Source organism: Camelus ferus, chromosome 27 (genome assembly GCF_009834535.1).
Source record: "Camelus ferus isolate YT-003-E chromosome 27, BCGSAC_Cfer_1.0, whole genome shotgun sequence".
Lineage (NCBI taxonomy): Eukaryota > Metazoa > Chordata > Mammalia > Artiodactyla > Camelidae > Camelus > Camelus ferus.
In genome coordinates, this window is record NC_045722.1 from 23,139,455 (window position 1) to 23,156,089 (window position 16,635).

General features: G+C 44.4%; 1 protein-coding gene across 4 annotated transcripts in view; it reads right to left on the bottom strand.

Moving 5' to 3' along the window:
* The window catches only part of APBA2 (amyloid beta precursor protein binding family A member 2), a 176,519-nt gene that overhangs the window by 62,065 nt on the left and 97,819 nt on the right, over window positions 1-16,635 (bottom strand). The gene's annotated exons all lie outside the window — the stretch shown is intronic.

Genomic DNA, 16,635 nt, shown 5'->3' on the forward strand with positions numbered 1-16,635 from the left:
ACATGTAGAGTCAGTCATCAGGTGATTTTCAGCAGGCACGTGACATAGGATTTCTCTTTCAGCCCCTTCAGGAGACCCTGTGGGACAGAAGTCTGGAGGGAGGCCAGTGGAAATACTGTTCTGGTCCTCTGGAGAAAGGGCGGGGCTCATGCATGAATGGCCTAGTCTCGGTAGCATCGCTGGATGCTGGAAGATTCCCAGTGCCTCCTCAGAGTGGCCCACCCACTAGGAAGACGTCCCACACCAGGAACACTATCCCTGAGATGGGCCCTGCGGGGTCTGATCGTCCACTCAAATCACCCCAGTCCCAAACTCTGAAACTGACAGGACCATTCCAGAGATCTGTTCCCAGGCAGAGAGTGAGGTGTTCAGTGGTCTCTACAATACAGGGGACCAGAGGATGCATCAACAGCAGTGAGCATCATCTTAAAACAAATTTCCCACATTCACAGAAGAGACCCAACCCCAAGGGACACACTACCTGCTGTAGGAATGACAGGAGGGTGTTGGCAACCACATTCTTTTGGACACGCTCTCCATGGAAAGCAGTCCTCACAATGGTCCCAGCAGCGTGTATTGAATGCAATGGCTAATGGGTGTCCAGATTCTTTTGCCTTGGAAGACAAGATGGCAAGGGGCCAATGGGGCCAGTGGTGAGCACGGAGAAATAAACCTGTTTTCTAATGTGCAGTGCTACACCAGGTAAAGCCAGTGAATGAGACACTGTAAATTTAGATACTGTACCTATTAAATTATCATTTGTTTTGATCTCTTTCTATATCACTTGTGCCAGTGGAGGTTTACACCATCTCTCTGTATGCGTTCACTAGTGCCTGTTTGAAAGCCTGTCCCACGTGAGATGCTGGTCCACGTCCACGGTCACCTGCACTGTGTGTGGTGTCACTGTCAGTGGTATCACTATCTTCTACAATCTTTTTGGGGACGTGAGCACATACGCCCAATTCCTGGGGAAGTGACACCACCTCTGTGGCATCTCTGTGTCTCCCCAAGGCCAGACACCAGGTCGTGCACCCTGCAGGTATTCACATCCTTGTCAAAGAACAAACCAAGGTACACAGTACCTCTTACCATCTAACTTCAAATTCTGTATCAGTTGGGGGATAAAGTCTGTATTACACAGAGACATGTGCACGCCCACACCTATATACAACACCGTATAAGCCAATATAGGACTTAAGGACTAAAGTATATAGAAACAGTAGCACAGAGAAGACCTCGATCCTATAAATAAGTTCCCCAAGTAACCTGTCATTTAAGGCTGTCCCAGCCAAAGTCTCAGTGGAATTATTGGGGAAACTTTCTTGCAATAATTCCGATGTTCATTTAGAAGAAATAATTTGGGAAAAATAGTTGGGAAAGAGGTAAAATATAAAAATACAGGAGAACCTCTCTTATTAAGCATTTAAATATACTCTAAAGTCACAGTAATCAAAGTGGTGTGGTAGTGTTGCTAGCCAGATAGAAATGACACAGACTAGAAAGTCCAGAAACAGACCTATGCTTATGAAAGAATTGAGTCTAGGGTGACCAGCTGTCCTGGTTTGCGGGAACTGAACACTACTTCCTGGGATACACAATTTTCAGTGCTGAAACCAGGATGGTTGGCCATCTAAGGCATGGGGAAAAGAATATTCTATTCTGTGAGGGGTACTGGGATACTTGGGTGAACTGGTGGTTCTCAGAATCTGCTGCACGTTGGAATCACCTGGGTAATTTTTACAAGTGCGTACATCTGATACCCCAAGTTCACTGGTATAAGCTGTGACCCAGCATCAAGGGTTTTAATGTGCAGCCAAGTTTGAAAACCACTGCGGTGACCATTTGGGAGAAAACTAAGCTGCACCCTACTTTACATGTATATGCTTTTCAGGCAGGCTAAATCTTCAAATGTAGAGAATAAAGGGTTCGACCTTCTACACTGTTGGTGGGAATGTAGTTTGGTGCAGCCATTATGGAAAACAGTATGGAGATTCCTTAAAAAAAACTAAAAATAGACTTACCATATGATCCAGCAATCCCACTCCTGGGCATATATTCAGAGAAAACTCTAATTCGAAAAGATACATGTACCCCAATGTTCATAGCAGCACTATTTACAATAACCAAGACATGGAAGCAACCTAAATGTCCATTGACAGAGGACTTGATAAAGAAGATGTGGTGTATATAAATTAAAAAATATATATATACATAAATATAAATATACACAATGACATACTACTCAACCATAAAAAAGAATAAAATAATGCCATCTGCAGCAACATGGATGGACTTAGAGATGGTCATACTAAGTGAAGTAAGCCAGACAGAGAAAGAAAGATGCCATGTGATGTCACTTTTATGTGGAATTAAAAAAAAGACACAAATGAACTTATCTGCAAAACAGAAACAGACTCACAGACATAGAAAACAAACTTATGGTTACCAAGAGGGAAAGAGGGTGGGAAGGGATGAATTGAGAGTTCGAGATTTGCAGATACTAACTACTATATAGAAAACAGATAAATAACAAGTTTATACTGTGTAGCACAGGGAACTATATTCAATACCTTGTAGTAACCTATAATGAAAAAGAATATGAAAAGGAATATATGTATGTACATGTATGACTGAAACATGATGCTGTACACCAGAAATTGATACAACATTGTAAACTGACTATACTTCAATTAAAAAAAAAACAAACAAAGAAACAAAGATGGTGGCCAGATTTGCCTGCTTCAAGGGGAGGTGTTTGGTCCCTCTAATGGGAAATTTGCAGTCCTTGGAGCTGGGGAAAGGGTGCAGCTCCCAGGCCCCGCGATGTCAAGGAAGACACTTATTTCCTGTGGCTCTAGGTGGCAGGCACATCTTCCCGTGAAGCAAGCAGATCTGGCCGAGGACAGCCCATCTCGGTCCACACTTAAAAAATAGAAGCTCCTTCTTCCTTTCATCTCAAAAGGAAATCCAGGTGGTTAACCCACTGGTGCCAGCTCACTGCAAAGTCATCTCCCACTCCACTTTCTCCTGCCCAGCAATGAGAAACTTTTACACATACAACTTGGGTCTTTTCACTCAAGAAATCTCTTGATGCCACAGTGGGTTTCTTCATAGCTATAGACATCTCATAGTCAGTTTATTCTGAGATCTATTATTTTTTGTGGCCATGGTGAGTGGATTTTTCTCTCCTGTCATGCCTACCTGGCTACTGTTGGTATGTAGAAAAAAAAAATCTATAACTGATCTTGTAAAAGTCCATTTTGAAATTCTAACAGTTTTAGTTGATAATTTTATTCTCTTTTACAGCATTTTGTCACCTTGTCTGGCTGCACTGCTCTGCCACAGTTAGATGACAGTGGTGCTGCTGACAGGCATCCCTGACTTACTCACAGATGTAATGAAAATACCTTTACTCCCCTGGCTTTCTAATTAAACTATAGTTGATTTACAATGTTATGTTAATTTCTGGTGTACAGCATAGTGATTCAGTTATACATATACATATATTGTTTTTCATTATAGGTTATTATAAGATATTGAATATAGTTCCCTGTGCTATTCAGTAGGACCTTGTTTATCTGTTTTATACGTAGAAGTTTGTACTTGCTAATCTCAAACTCCTAAATTATCCCCTAAATGAGGGATGTTGTCTGCAGGGCTGGACGTTTAAGAGAAGAGTGACCTACCTGTTTCCCCTTTGGTAACTATAGATTTGTTTTCTATGTATGTGAGTCTCCTTCTGTTTTATAAATAAGTTCATTTTGTATCATTTTCTTAGATTCCACATATAAGTGATATCATATGATATTTGTCTTTCTCTGACTTACTTAGTATGATCATCTCTAGGTCCACCCATGTTGCTGCAAATGACATTATTTCATTCCATATTATGGCTGAGAAATATTCCATTGTATACAGACATCATATCTTCTTTATCCATTCTGTTGATGGACATTTAGGTTGTTTTCACGTCTCGGCTATTGTCAATAGTGCTGCTATGAACATTGGGGTGAATGTGTCTCCCTGAACTGGAGTTTCGTTCGGATATATGTCCAGGAAGGGGATTGTTGGATCATATGATAAGTCTATTTTTAGTTTTTTGGGGAATCTCTATTTTGTTTTCCATAATGGCTGCACCAAATTATATTCCCACCAGCAGTGTAGGAAGGTTCCCTTTTCTCCACACCCTCTCCAGCAAAATGCCTTGACTTTTTACCAGGGTTGTTCCAGGGTGAGACAGGTGTGGCCTTCGCCTTGGGCACAAAATTTAACATGGTGCCGAAGAAAAATTCAGGAATCAAAATAGATAAGATTTTAATGCAACACTTAAAAAATCAAAATGAATGCAAAAAAAATCCACGATGAACAAAATATCAAAAATTTAAATAAAGACAGGATGAGTATTGCTGAGTTTTTCTTTTGCCTCAGGCTCCAGTGGGGCTTGGCTGGACCATGTGATGATCTTGGTTCTTAAAAGTTTTCACCGTTAAATACAATGGTGGTGTTGGCTTCTCCAGAGTTTGACAGCACAGACCTTATGATTCAATTCTCTCTCCTGTGGATGCAAATGGAAGGACTCACAGCGGCCAGCCAGGAAGGCAGCTTCATCTTTGAAGGCTCTGCAGAATTACAGTGCACCTACTGGGGCGCTTTTGGTGTAAGAGAAAGAGCCTGCTATTAAAGACAAAGACAGAAGGTCCCTGTTTAAATTCAGACCTCACTTACTGCCAGGCCTTGGGTGAAATGTTTAATGGTTGGATGGCCTTCCCCTCCTGAGAAACTGGAAAGGAGGGACCTTGTCTGCAGGGCTGGACGTGGGTTTAACAGAACAGTGACATATACTGGCCTCAATGCCATGAACCATTTTTTTCCCTTCTATATAAGGGAGTTAAGGAAGATTTTAAATGAAATTTGAAGGGAGAGAAGACAGTAGAAACTCTCTGTTAAGTATTATTTGAATGGCTACATCGTATTTCCTGGCCCAGAGACATTATCGAACTATTCCCCTACTGAACACACCAATGTGCCTTAGTTCTGTATAGTAAACAATGTCTTGATGTTTCTGTAAGGATATATGTTAGGCCCTTTTCCCCTCCATCCAGGGCTTTTTACTCTCACCCTTTAAAAAATGTTTTTCTTTTTCAATCTGAGGTCCAGATCTTCAGAAAATGCCTAGGAGGAGTGCGGCCAAGAGAGGGTTAACCATCCCTCCAGTGGTTGCCAGCAGGCTCCCCACGCTCTAAGCAAACATACTGAGGTCCCCTGCTTGTGATGAATCATATCAAAGATAAATCCGTCACATGAGACCACCTTGAAAGCAATTCAAATGTTCAGGAGAGGAATGACCTGCTACGAGTCCAAGGAAATGAGGCCCTGTGTTCAAACTCAATTAATTCTAGAACAGTCCACGAATCAATAAAAATGCAACCCCTGCCTCGGTGCTCACGCGGTTCCTCCTGAAACATCCTAATGAGATGCAGAAAATAAAGACTCATTGTCCATGATAAAGAGCTCCCCTGTCCTTATTCAAAGCCACATTTTTCTTCTACACGCAGAAATGGCATTCTCCAGCTCTTAGAAGAGCTGGTAAGATAGCAGACCGAGATGAAACATGGTGATCCAGGGGCCAGGATGCAGGCTGGGTGGAAATGCTATGACACAAGTGAGACAGGGACTCAGCCAAATGGTTGCGGCCCCCAATCTGGTCTCACATGTTGTCAAGATAATATTCTTTTCTTCCTTACCAATAGAACGGTTGCTCTGACTGATTAAATGGTCCTGGAGGACACCTGAAGAGTCAGCCCAAGTGCTGCAGACAAAAGTCATTGAGTCAGTCTCCTGCTACAAGATCACAGACCACCATGAGCTCTGAAATGGATTAATCTTCAAAATTATATGTGAATGAATGAATACACCCTCAGAAAACCAGGCTGACATCCAACACCGACCCACAAGACCCTACAGGCTAGTTTACAGAAAAATGGGTTTCTTTTTGAAAAACGGCAGTAAAAAAGGCAAAAATGTTGAGCACACACCAAACCTCCAGGAGTAAGATCTTTGCTAAGCCAATGTTAGCACATCCAAGGGACAATTATGCAGCGATTAAAAAATTTACAAAGAGTTTATCGCATAAAATGCGCTGTTGTAATTTGTTCACAACCAAATAAGCACAGAATAAACTGTGGAGAAATACATTAAAATACCAACAAAGGGTGGCCTTTGAGTGATGGGACAATGTTATTCACTCTTCTTCTTTCTTCATTTCTGAGTGTGGTGTTTCTGTAGACGAGTAACATATAAAAAGCCAAGTCCCGCAGAGTGTAAGCCCTCACCAGCCACACCTGTCCACTGGCATTTCTTCAGAGGGAGGATGGAGGTCTCAGCGTCCTTTGAAAGAGTTCAAGTGCATGGGCGGGGGTTGATTTGCTCCATCTGGACTTCCCACGTGCCAGGATATCTTCCCCACCGCATCTTACTCTCAGAATGAGCGAAATGGAATGATCAGTCCCTTGCATCCAATTCTTAACTGCTGTCAGTCCTCTACCAATAGCAAGTCTCCAAGAGCTGGTACCTTCAATATCCCGCAATGAAATCTCCACCGGCGCCAGTGTTAATGCCGTAATGGACAGCAATACGGCGCCCAGTGAATTCTGGGAAGGTGGATATTCTCTGTTCTCATTAGTTACTCCTGACACTAAGAAGTTAATTCTCTCCCACAAGAACTGCTGCAAATAGTGGCGGTTACCAAAGCCAGCCCCCGTTCCTACTCATCTTTAGGAAGAGTTGGTTTTATGTATTTCTTTGCAATCTATATGCCTTCTATTTCTTCTTCATTTTTTTTACCTTTCATTTTTAAGGTTTTTTTTTTTTTTTGCTTGTTTCTACTTTTTACTTATTTACTTATTTATTGGGGGGTGGGTAATTAGGCATTTGTTTATTTGTTAATGGAAGTACCGGGGATTAAACCCAGGACCTCATGCATGCTAGGCATGTGCTCTATCAGGGAGCTATACCCTTCTCCCTGCACCCATGCCTTCTATTTCCTTTCTTTGCCTTAGCACGCTGGCTAGGATGTCCTGTATGGTGTTGAACAGGAGTGATGACATCCGCAAGACTTCTTCCTGGTTCCTCTGGTTGTCAAGTTGGGGGCTCTCTAGAGTTTCCACCTACTTGGTTTCATAGTTTTGTGCAGCCAGGGCCCCTACTGGGAAGGAAGCAACAAGAGAAAGAAAAAGAGAGGGGAAAAAAAAGAAATTTCCCCACTGTCTTTGTATAATGCCTCATCCTTCTATCCAGAGAGTTGGATTTTCTCTAGGATTTTAGCTGCTTGCACCCCTGCTGTTGCTCCGGGTCCAGCCTTGGGGCATGGCTAGCAGAGAAGGAGACAAAAATAAAACAAACTGTTGGTGGGAGGGTATAGCTCAGTGGTAGAGCGCGTGCTTAGCATGCACCAGGTCCTGGGTTCAACCTCCAGTACCTCCATAAAAATAAATAAATGATGGAAATGTTAGCTATCTTGACTGTGGTAGTGGTTTCATAGGTGTGTACATCTATCAAAATTCATCACATTGTACATTTGAAATATGTGTAGTTTACTGTACCGGAACCATACCACAATAAAGGTGTTTTTTTAAAAAACCTAATTACCTCCTCTCCCAAACCCCAAATAAAACAAAGGAGTGATTCATCCCACACTCCTCAGCACACAGGGCCCCTTTTCCTGGTCCTTCAGCTGTGGAAACGTATACAAAGTCAATACCTACTTATTTTTATTTCGTTCAATTCATCAAACACATACAATGGCCAGTGGGTGACTGGCTGCTCTCATCAGCGCCCTCAGCAGCAGGAGAACTGTCCTAGACCCTCAGTGCATGTCACAATCAACCTGGGGAGCTCTGAGAAATGATCATTCCTGGACCGCGTCCCAGTCCCATGAGGTCAGAACTTCTTTCTGCGGCCCCAACATTAGCATGCTAAACTCTCTTGGTGATTCTGATCTACAGCCCAGGCTGGGAACCACTGAATTGGATAAAATGAAAAGAAGGTCTCTGGCCCTTCAAGGAACATCGTATAATCTCTCAGTCTCCAGATAGAAAGTTCTGGGCCAGCTGAGTAAGGAATGAGGGCTTCGTGCTGCAGAAGGGCTGGCCACGCAGCCTCTCCCCCACTGCCCACCCCACTGGCATCTAAGGTCTTTGGTGCATACAGTGGATGCCACCTCCTCTAGTAACTCATAGAACCTCGAGGGCCCTCCTAACCCTGGCTTTGGGCCCAGGAGAGCAATGCCACCCCACAGCACAGGCCATGACACACACACAAGTGGCCCTCCCTTCCTGCTACACCAGGATGCCCAGCTGAAATAAGGTGATATGTTCAAAGGACACTTTTAAGGCAGAGGTATCTCCTGGCTCCACCACCTCCCTCGATCAGTAATAGTATGATCATCTCCGGGATGCTTGAGGAAATGGACACACAGAGGAAAGGGGTCAAGAAGGAAGGATGCACATGTCCTCGACGGCTGCCCATCCAGACGGGGCTCGACCTCCCTTCCCCACACTTAACGCATCACTTCAGCGCTGTCTCGGGGCCCTCATCAGAGGACTGGGATGCTAGCCTGTCAAACTGTCAACATACAGCTTTGCTGATTTGGTTCAGCACTGGGTAAACAGGGTGTGAAACCAATACACGTCAGGGAAAGACGTAAAGTCATTTCCAAAGCTAAGCCTCTGAGGATGAACTGTGGTTCAGAGTCCCATACCTTGGTGCCCCTCCACAGCCAGGGTCCTATTCATTCTCAAGAATCCCTCTCAGGCTTAGGCCACTTCGGGCCAGAAAAGGGAGTTTCCCAGGAGTGCTCGGGAGGGAAAGGCCTGGGGGACCAGCTTTCTGGGAAGCCAAAGTTCGCAGCACCGAAACAGAGAAGGGGGTCTTAGAATTCAGAAAGCGGTGGGGCAGAGGTGGTTGTCAAAGCCCATGGCCAGCCATCACAGCGCCAGCAGCCCCGGCCAGAGGGCTGAGGCCCAGTGGCTCGCCCTGAGGTGGCAGCTGGAGGGTGGACCCCACCCAGGATGTAGGAGGCAGGGTCCACGGGGAAGAGGCCCCTCTAACAAGGACAGCCCAGGGTCCCACTCACTCTGGCACTGATTCCTCCCCAGTCCCAGCAGGAAATAATCAGGCTGAAGAGCTGCCTCTCCCTGCTTGCCTCGTGTGACACAGGGACACTTCTAGATCCTCCTCTTCTGTGAGGTCCCCTCCCTCACCCGTCCCAACAAGCCCCCCGGGAGGCACCGACCCGGGTGATGGCCAACCAGTGCTCTCACACCATCATCCATTCATGCCGTCCTCCCGGATGTCCTCCTGCAACATTCTGCAGAGGGGGCTGCACACCCACCGGACCGCAAGCCGATGGTGGTAGGGGGTGATCTCAGGCTGAGGTGGCCTCCGTGCCTAGCAGAGGGGCTCAGCTGTGGCCACTGGTCGAGCCTAAAGGAAACTCAAACGCTGAAACGAAACTCCTGAGATGGCGAAACACGGAAGGGTACTCTGTCACTCGTCAAATGATTCTCTTCTGCATAAAAGATCTCCCACAGGATGGCTTTAAATAGCCAGCTTCTCCTGGCTTATTTAAAAGGATTTAGCTCTATTTACATGTGACTTTCTTACAAAAGTTTCCTCTCTGGGAAGCAGGGAGCTCTGGGGTATTCGTTGGGGGGTGGGTTGCAAAAGAGAAGATGTGAAAGTCACCTCCTCTGGAGAGCACACGGGGTCTCTGCGCCCCCAAACTCCCCCCACACAGGTTCCCTTGCCCAGATTGGGGAGGTTCCTCATCCTTTGCTGGGGGAGAGCCGGCTCCCCCTGCCGACACCCAAGTTTTGGGGGTCTGCTGACCAGCAGCTCACTGGGTTTTTCCAGAGCTGCACCCACCACCCCCAGGCAGGATTATGTCATCCCAGCTCCCGGCTGACGCTGACACTGTCTGCGCCACAAGACACAACCTCCCTGCAGGAGCCTTGGGCTGCCCCCATCTCCTAAGTAACATCTTCTTCCCCTAGAAAAGTCTGGCGAGGGAGACACCACGGGGACTTACACATTAGGGCCCTGCCTGTGACTCTTCAAGACAGACATGAAACAAGACACCCAGGCTGTCTGCCGACAGTTGTGAGGAGGCGGGAAAGCAGAAATGTGCAGTAGTCAGGTGATGGAGATGTCGGAGGGCGGGGCTCCCCCATCCAGAGTGAGTGAGGGATGAGGAGTGGGGCAGCCTCTGGCAATGACCTGGGGCACTTCTCCAGCCCCCCTGGGCCCCTGGCCTGCCCCAGAAGGTGCAGCCAGGGCCAGTGTTCCAGGCGGTTTGGGATGGGTGCCGTCACCAGCAGCCTCTGGGCCTCAGCTTCCAACTGGGGACAAAGACCCCAGAGCTGCTCTGGGTTGAGGGGTTGCTCTAGGGCCCTGCTCAGTGCCCCTAGTCCCAAGTCCATCTTCAGTCCCAAGGCCCTGACTCTTTTGTCCCCTCCACCACCTCCAGCCAGCCTTGCATCCGACAGCTCCTTCCCCCAGTGGCCTTCTCACTCTAGGGGGTGAAGGTCACCAGAGGGCTTGTTACAACTCAGAACGCTGTGTCTCGCCCTCAGAGCTTCTGATTCAGCATCTGACTTTCTAACAGGTGCCCAGGTGAGGCCGATGCTGCTAGTCTGGGACCAAACATGGACCAAATGTGGACCACCGCATTGGATGGGATGCCAGGCCACCTGCCTTCCCTCCAGTGGCTGTATCTCTGGAATCAATAATAAAACATCTTCAGAGGAGTGAGGTTGAGAAGAAAGAAGGGAAGAAGGAGGTATTTTTACCAAGCCACTTGGCTGTATTTGCAGAACTTTAAGAGCACCAACTAATAAACTATTAGAACTAAGAAGAAAGTTTATCAAGATACTACAGGTACATTCGACATATAAAAATCAATGGCTTTCAAAAAAGAATGAAATATTGCCATTTGCAGCAACATGGATGGACCTAGAGACGATCATACCAAGTGAAGTAAGTCAGACAGAGAGAGACAAATATCATATAATATCACTTACCTGTGGAATCTAAAAAACAATACAAATGAATCTGTATACAAAACAGAGACAAACTCACAGACATAGAAAACAAACTAACAGTTACCAAAGGGGAAAGGGAGGCAGGAGGGACACATCAGGAGTTTGAGATTGACAGATACAAACTACTATACAGATAAGGACATACTGTACAGCACAAGGAACTATATTTAATATCTTGTAATGACCTATAATGAAAAATAACCTGAAAAAAAAATATATATACAGAACAGAATCACTTTGCTGTACATATGAAATTAATACAATATTATACCTCAACTACACTTCAATTAAAAAGAAAATCAATGGCTTTCCCAAACATCAGTGATAACCACTTAGAAATTGTAATAGCGAAAAAGATCTCATACACAACAGCAACAAAACTATAAAGAATCTAGGAAAAGAAGATAAAAATGTACAAAACTTTAATGCAAAAATACACTATATTCCTGGATGGAAACAAATAATGTTCTAAAGATTTTAATTTGGTCCAACATCAATTAAAAACACTAATGCAATTCCAACAGAACCTCTGATAAGAATAATAAAATTCAATCAGATATTCCTCCAGATATATGCCCAGGAGTGGGATTGCTGGATCATATGGTAAGTCTATCTTTAGTTTTTTAAAGGAATCTCCATACTGTTCTCCGTAGTGGCTGCACCAATTTACATTCCCAACCACAGTGTAGGAGGGTTCCCTTTTCTCCACACCCTCTCCAGAATTTATCATTTGCGGACTTGTTAATGGCGGCCATTCTGAATGGTGTGAGGTGTTACCTCATTGCAGTTTTGATTTGCATTTCTCTGATAATCAGCATTATTTAGCATGTTTTCATGTGCCTACTGGCTGTCTCTATGCCTTTACTGGAGAAAGGTTTGTTTAGGTGTTCTGTCCATTTTTTGATTGTGTTTTTTTGTTGTTGTTGTTATTGAGTTTTATGAGCTGTTTGTATATCCTGGAAATTAAGCCCTTATCAGTCACATCATGTGCAAATATTTTGTCCCATTCCTCATCCCAGCATTTATAGCAGCATTATCTACAATAGCCAAGTCATGGAAGTAACCTAAATGTCCAGATGACTGGATAAAGAAGTTGTGATACACACACACACACACACACACACACACACACACACACACACAGGAATACTACTCAGCCATAAAAAAGAATAAAATAATGCCATTTGCAGCAACATGGATGGACCTGGAGATCGTCAGACTAAGTGAAGTAAGCCAGACAGAGAAAGAAAAATACCATATGACGTCACTTACAGGTGGATGTGGAATCCAAAAAAAAAAAAAAAGGATACAAATGAACTTATTTATAAAACAGAGACAGACTCACAGACATAGAAAACAAACTGATAGTTATCAGGGGGAAAAGGGTTTGGGAAGGGATAAGTTGGGAATTTGAGATTTGTAGGTACTAACTACTATATACAAAACAGATCAACAACAAGTTTATACATACAGCACAGCGAGCTATATTCAATACCTTGCAATAGCCTATAATGAAAAACAATATGAAAAGAATACATATATATATATATATATATATGTATATTATATATATGCTGTACACCAGAAACTAACACAACATTGTAAATCAACTATATCTCAATAAAAAAGATAAGAGAATAATAAAATTCAGATGGCAGAGGAACAACTGTAGAAAAAGAATGATGGATATAAAAATAAACTATAGAAACACACACATGGACCAACAGGATAGAAGAGAGTCCAGAACAGTCCAACAGCTAGGATAACTTAGTGCACAGTAAAGGTCATATTTCAAATCGGTGGGGGGAGAATGGGCTATAATCACTGCAACCCATTTAAGAATGAGTGATATCCCTTCCTCACACCATTCACAAAAGTCAATTCCAGGATAAAAGAGACAACTCCAGGGGCTCCTGGGGGGGCTCAGTGGTAGAGCACATACTTAGCATGCCCAAGGTCCTGGGTTCAATCCCCAGTACCTCCATTAATAATAATAATAATTACTATTACTTTATATTATAAATTATATTATTATTTTATATTATAAATAATAATAATTATTATTATTAAAATAATAAGAGATGTCTCAAACATTAGATACTGAGTGTAGGGAAGGCCTTCTTAAATAAGGCATAAAAAGGAAAAGGTGAATATATTTCCTATATAAAAATGTTAAATCTGTATAAAAAAAAAACCTAGAAAAATGAAGACAGAAAACAGACTGGAAGAAAATAGCTGACATATAGGAAACAAAGGATTAGTATTCAGGATGTATCAAAACTTACGCAAACACCAAACTCCTCCTCCACATCAGTAAAAAAAAAAAAAGACAAATAACCCAATGGGAAAGAGTGAGGAAAAATCACAAAGGGGAGTTGACCCAGGAGAAAATACAAATGCCAATCAACAACAGCAAAGACTCTTGACCTCTGGAATCATCAGGGAAGTGACAAAATGAAACTGCATCCTCCTCCCGTCACATCAGCTGATTGCACTGTAGGGAGAGAACCACTCAGCAGTCACTTTGGAAGGGAACCCAATAGTCTCTATGTACACTGCAAAATGCAGGTGGTGCCCAGCCACCCCACTTCAGAAAGACACGAACCCTTGAGCATCACTGTTTGTAACAGCAAACATCAGAAAACCAGTGACACGTTCACTGTGGGAGCGTGTTCATTCAACCGTATCAAGTACACGCAAGTCTGGGCAGCAGTTAAAACAAATGAGTGTGATCCCTGGGGCAGTCCTATTCGTAGAGTCATGGAAGTTCTCCAGAATATTGTGCAGTGAAAAGCTCAAGTAGGGAACAGACTCTGAGATACCTTCTACTTGTGTGAAAACAGCACAGCCACATGCTTGTACAAAGACATATCTGCTTCTGTGAGTGTGCAGTAGCGGGGCTGGAGGGAGACACTCCGAACCCCCACGAGTGGTTCTCTCTGGGAAGGAAGAGGCTTCTAGCTGCTGGTCAGCGAGGGGCACTCGGCTTTGCCTGTCATCGCTGAATCTTCTGTGAGATTACACCTGTATCACACAGCCCTGCAGATGTTTTACAAAGAAAATGCAAATCATTGCTGCCCAGCAATATTGTTTTTTTTTTTTTCCAGGAGGCAGGAGGTAATTAGGTTTATTTATTTATTTATTTTAAATGGAGGTACTGGGGATTGAACCCAGGACCGCCTGCATGCTAAGCATGCTAAGCATGCGCTCTCCCCACTGAACTATACCCTTCCCCTCCAGTGATATCTTTGATCCTTAAAAATAAATTGCTCTGATTTTGTAAATAAGTTCATTTGTGTTTCTTTTTTAGATTCCACATGTAAGTGATATCATATGGTATTTATTTTTCTTTCTCTTTCTGGCTGACTTCACTTAGAATGTGAAAAGAAATATACATATGCACATGCATGACTGAAACAAGATGCTGTACACCAGAAATAGACACGACATTGTAAACTGACTATATTTCAATTTAAAAAACTCTGAAATTAAAAAAAATTAAAAAATAAAAATAAATTGCCCTGAGCCAAAAGGGAATGGGCAGGGCACCTCTCTCCTTGGAGAGTGGCAGTCTCAGACATCACCCCCACCCGCCGGTGAGCAGAGGGGGGAGCACAAGGCAAGTGATACCCGGGGGTCTCCCCCCAAGAGGGTAGCACCACTCTGTCCACTTTGTGGTGTGTGAGAGGCCAGCCCAGAGAGTGCCCTGGTCCGTCCCTTACCCCTTCTCTCTTCCATCTTCATGCCTTGTCCAGTCTGCAAGTTCCAGAGCAGACGGACCTCTGCTGCATGCAGGAAGGTAACACTATAAGCACTGAGTCACAAAAACACCAAATTGGCCTCCTGGGCTCCACCTCGGTAGCCCCATCCCCCAACAGGCAACACCTCTTTACTCTCGTGCTGGGCAGGAATCCCGTGATCCTATTTCCCAGTTGAAGATGAGGTTCCAAGAGGAGCTTGGCTGAGGCCAGTTAAGTGATGGCTGGTGGCCCACCTCTCCTGGGAGCAGGGCTCAGGTGGGCACTGCCTCCCTATCTGCTCAGTGTTTCCCACCATCTGTCTCTTCCTCTCCAACCGCGGCTTCTCTCTACCACTGATGGAGATGTACTGAGTTTGCTATACTGCATCCTGCAGTCCCTTGACTCTACCGTTTTCCCATCGCTGGGAGAGGGAGGGCTGGCCTCACCAGAGTCCATGGGCCAAACTACCTGGCATCTGTCAGAGCTTCCTTCCCCGGGTCAGAGGATGCTCAGATCATCCCTCTAGGGTCCCACCCTCCACAATGGTCCTTAACTGCCTCCTCCCACATTTCCTGTTGCAGTTGTAATGCTGCCTCTGGCAGAAGGACTGCCCTCCCCCACATCCACAGGATGTGAGCTGATCCTTCCTGCCCAGAGGTCCCTGGAACTTAATTCACTGAACAGTCTCTATCGATATAGGCAAATCCTCCCACTCTGCCATTTGCCAACGGTGCAGAGAGATGGCGAAGCACTAGGTGGTTTCAGCGTGTGTTAATTACGCCGAGTCTCCAAAGAACCAGCATCATCACTCGTTATCCTGCTGAGCAGTGGCTGCACATTAGAACTGCTGGGGAATTAAAATCTATCTCTCCATCAATACCTCTACATACTAATCTATCCATCCCCAGACCTCCCTCCAAGAGCTACAGATCCCACTGGCCTGAGACAAACCCCCAGGACTGGAAGTTTTTAATGCTCCCCACATGTGCCGCCACAAACAGAGATTCTAGTCAACCCTCAGGAGTTCCCTTCTAAATATGAAGGAACCAGCACGGATCACAGGTTCAGGAGGAAGGCCTCCAACAGGAAGAAGAAAATCCAGGTACATGAGTGTGAGGAAACAAGAAAGTGCAGCGGACAGGAGAAATTGTCAAAAATATATAAAGTAGTAATTAACACTTTGAAACAAATCTAAGAAGATATGGTTTCCAAAAGACAAAACCAGAATGCTACCAAAAAAGAGATAATGAAAAGGGAGAAAGAGCTCTTGGAAATTAAAAGTAGAAAAAAGTGTAAAAAAGTTCAATATAAGAATTTAAAGATAAAGTCATCAAAATGTCCCAGAAAGCAGAACCAAAAGAGAAGGAGATGGAAGAAGATGAAAGAAGAGATAAGAGAGACTTAAAGGATTAAATCAAGAGGGTCAATGCCAGAATTCCAGAAAGAGAAAATAGAAGGAAATTATCAGAGGGAAAATGAAAGGAAGTTTCTTGGAACTGAACAGTGCTCTGGGTGAATCTGGCCTTGGGTTCCAATTCTCTTCCTGCACAGGTTGAGATGCACCAGCTCAGGGAGCAAGGGTATCAAATTCCAAAGGCCCACACACAGCAATGGCTGGGACTATGTGGACAAAACAAAGACCCACCTGTCTCTTCCCACCAAGCCCGGCAGCTGAGCTGCAGGGAGCACAGTACAGTCAATGCCTTCGGAAAAGCCAACCAGCTGCCCCAGGTTCCCACCAGCGCTTCCTCTTGAAACTTTGATCATCGTCACCTAGTGTTACATATACACAGCAC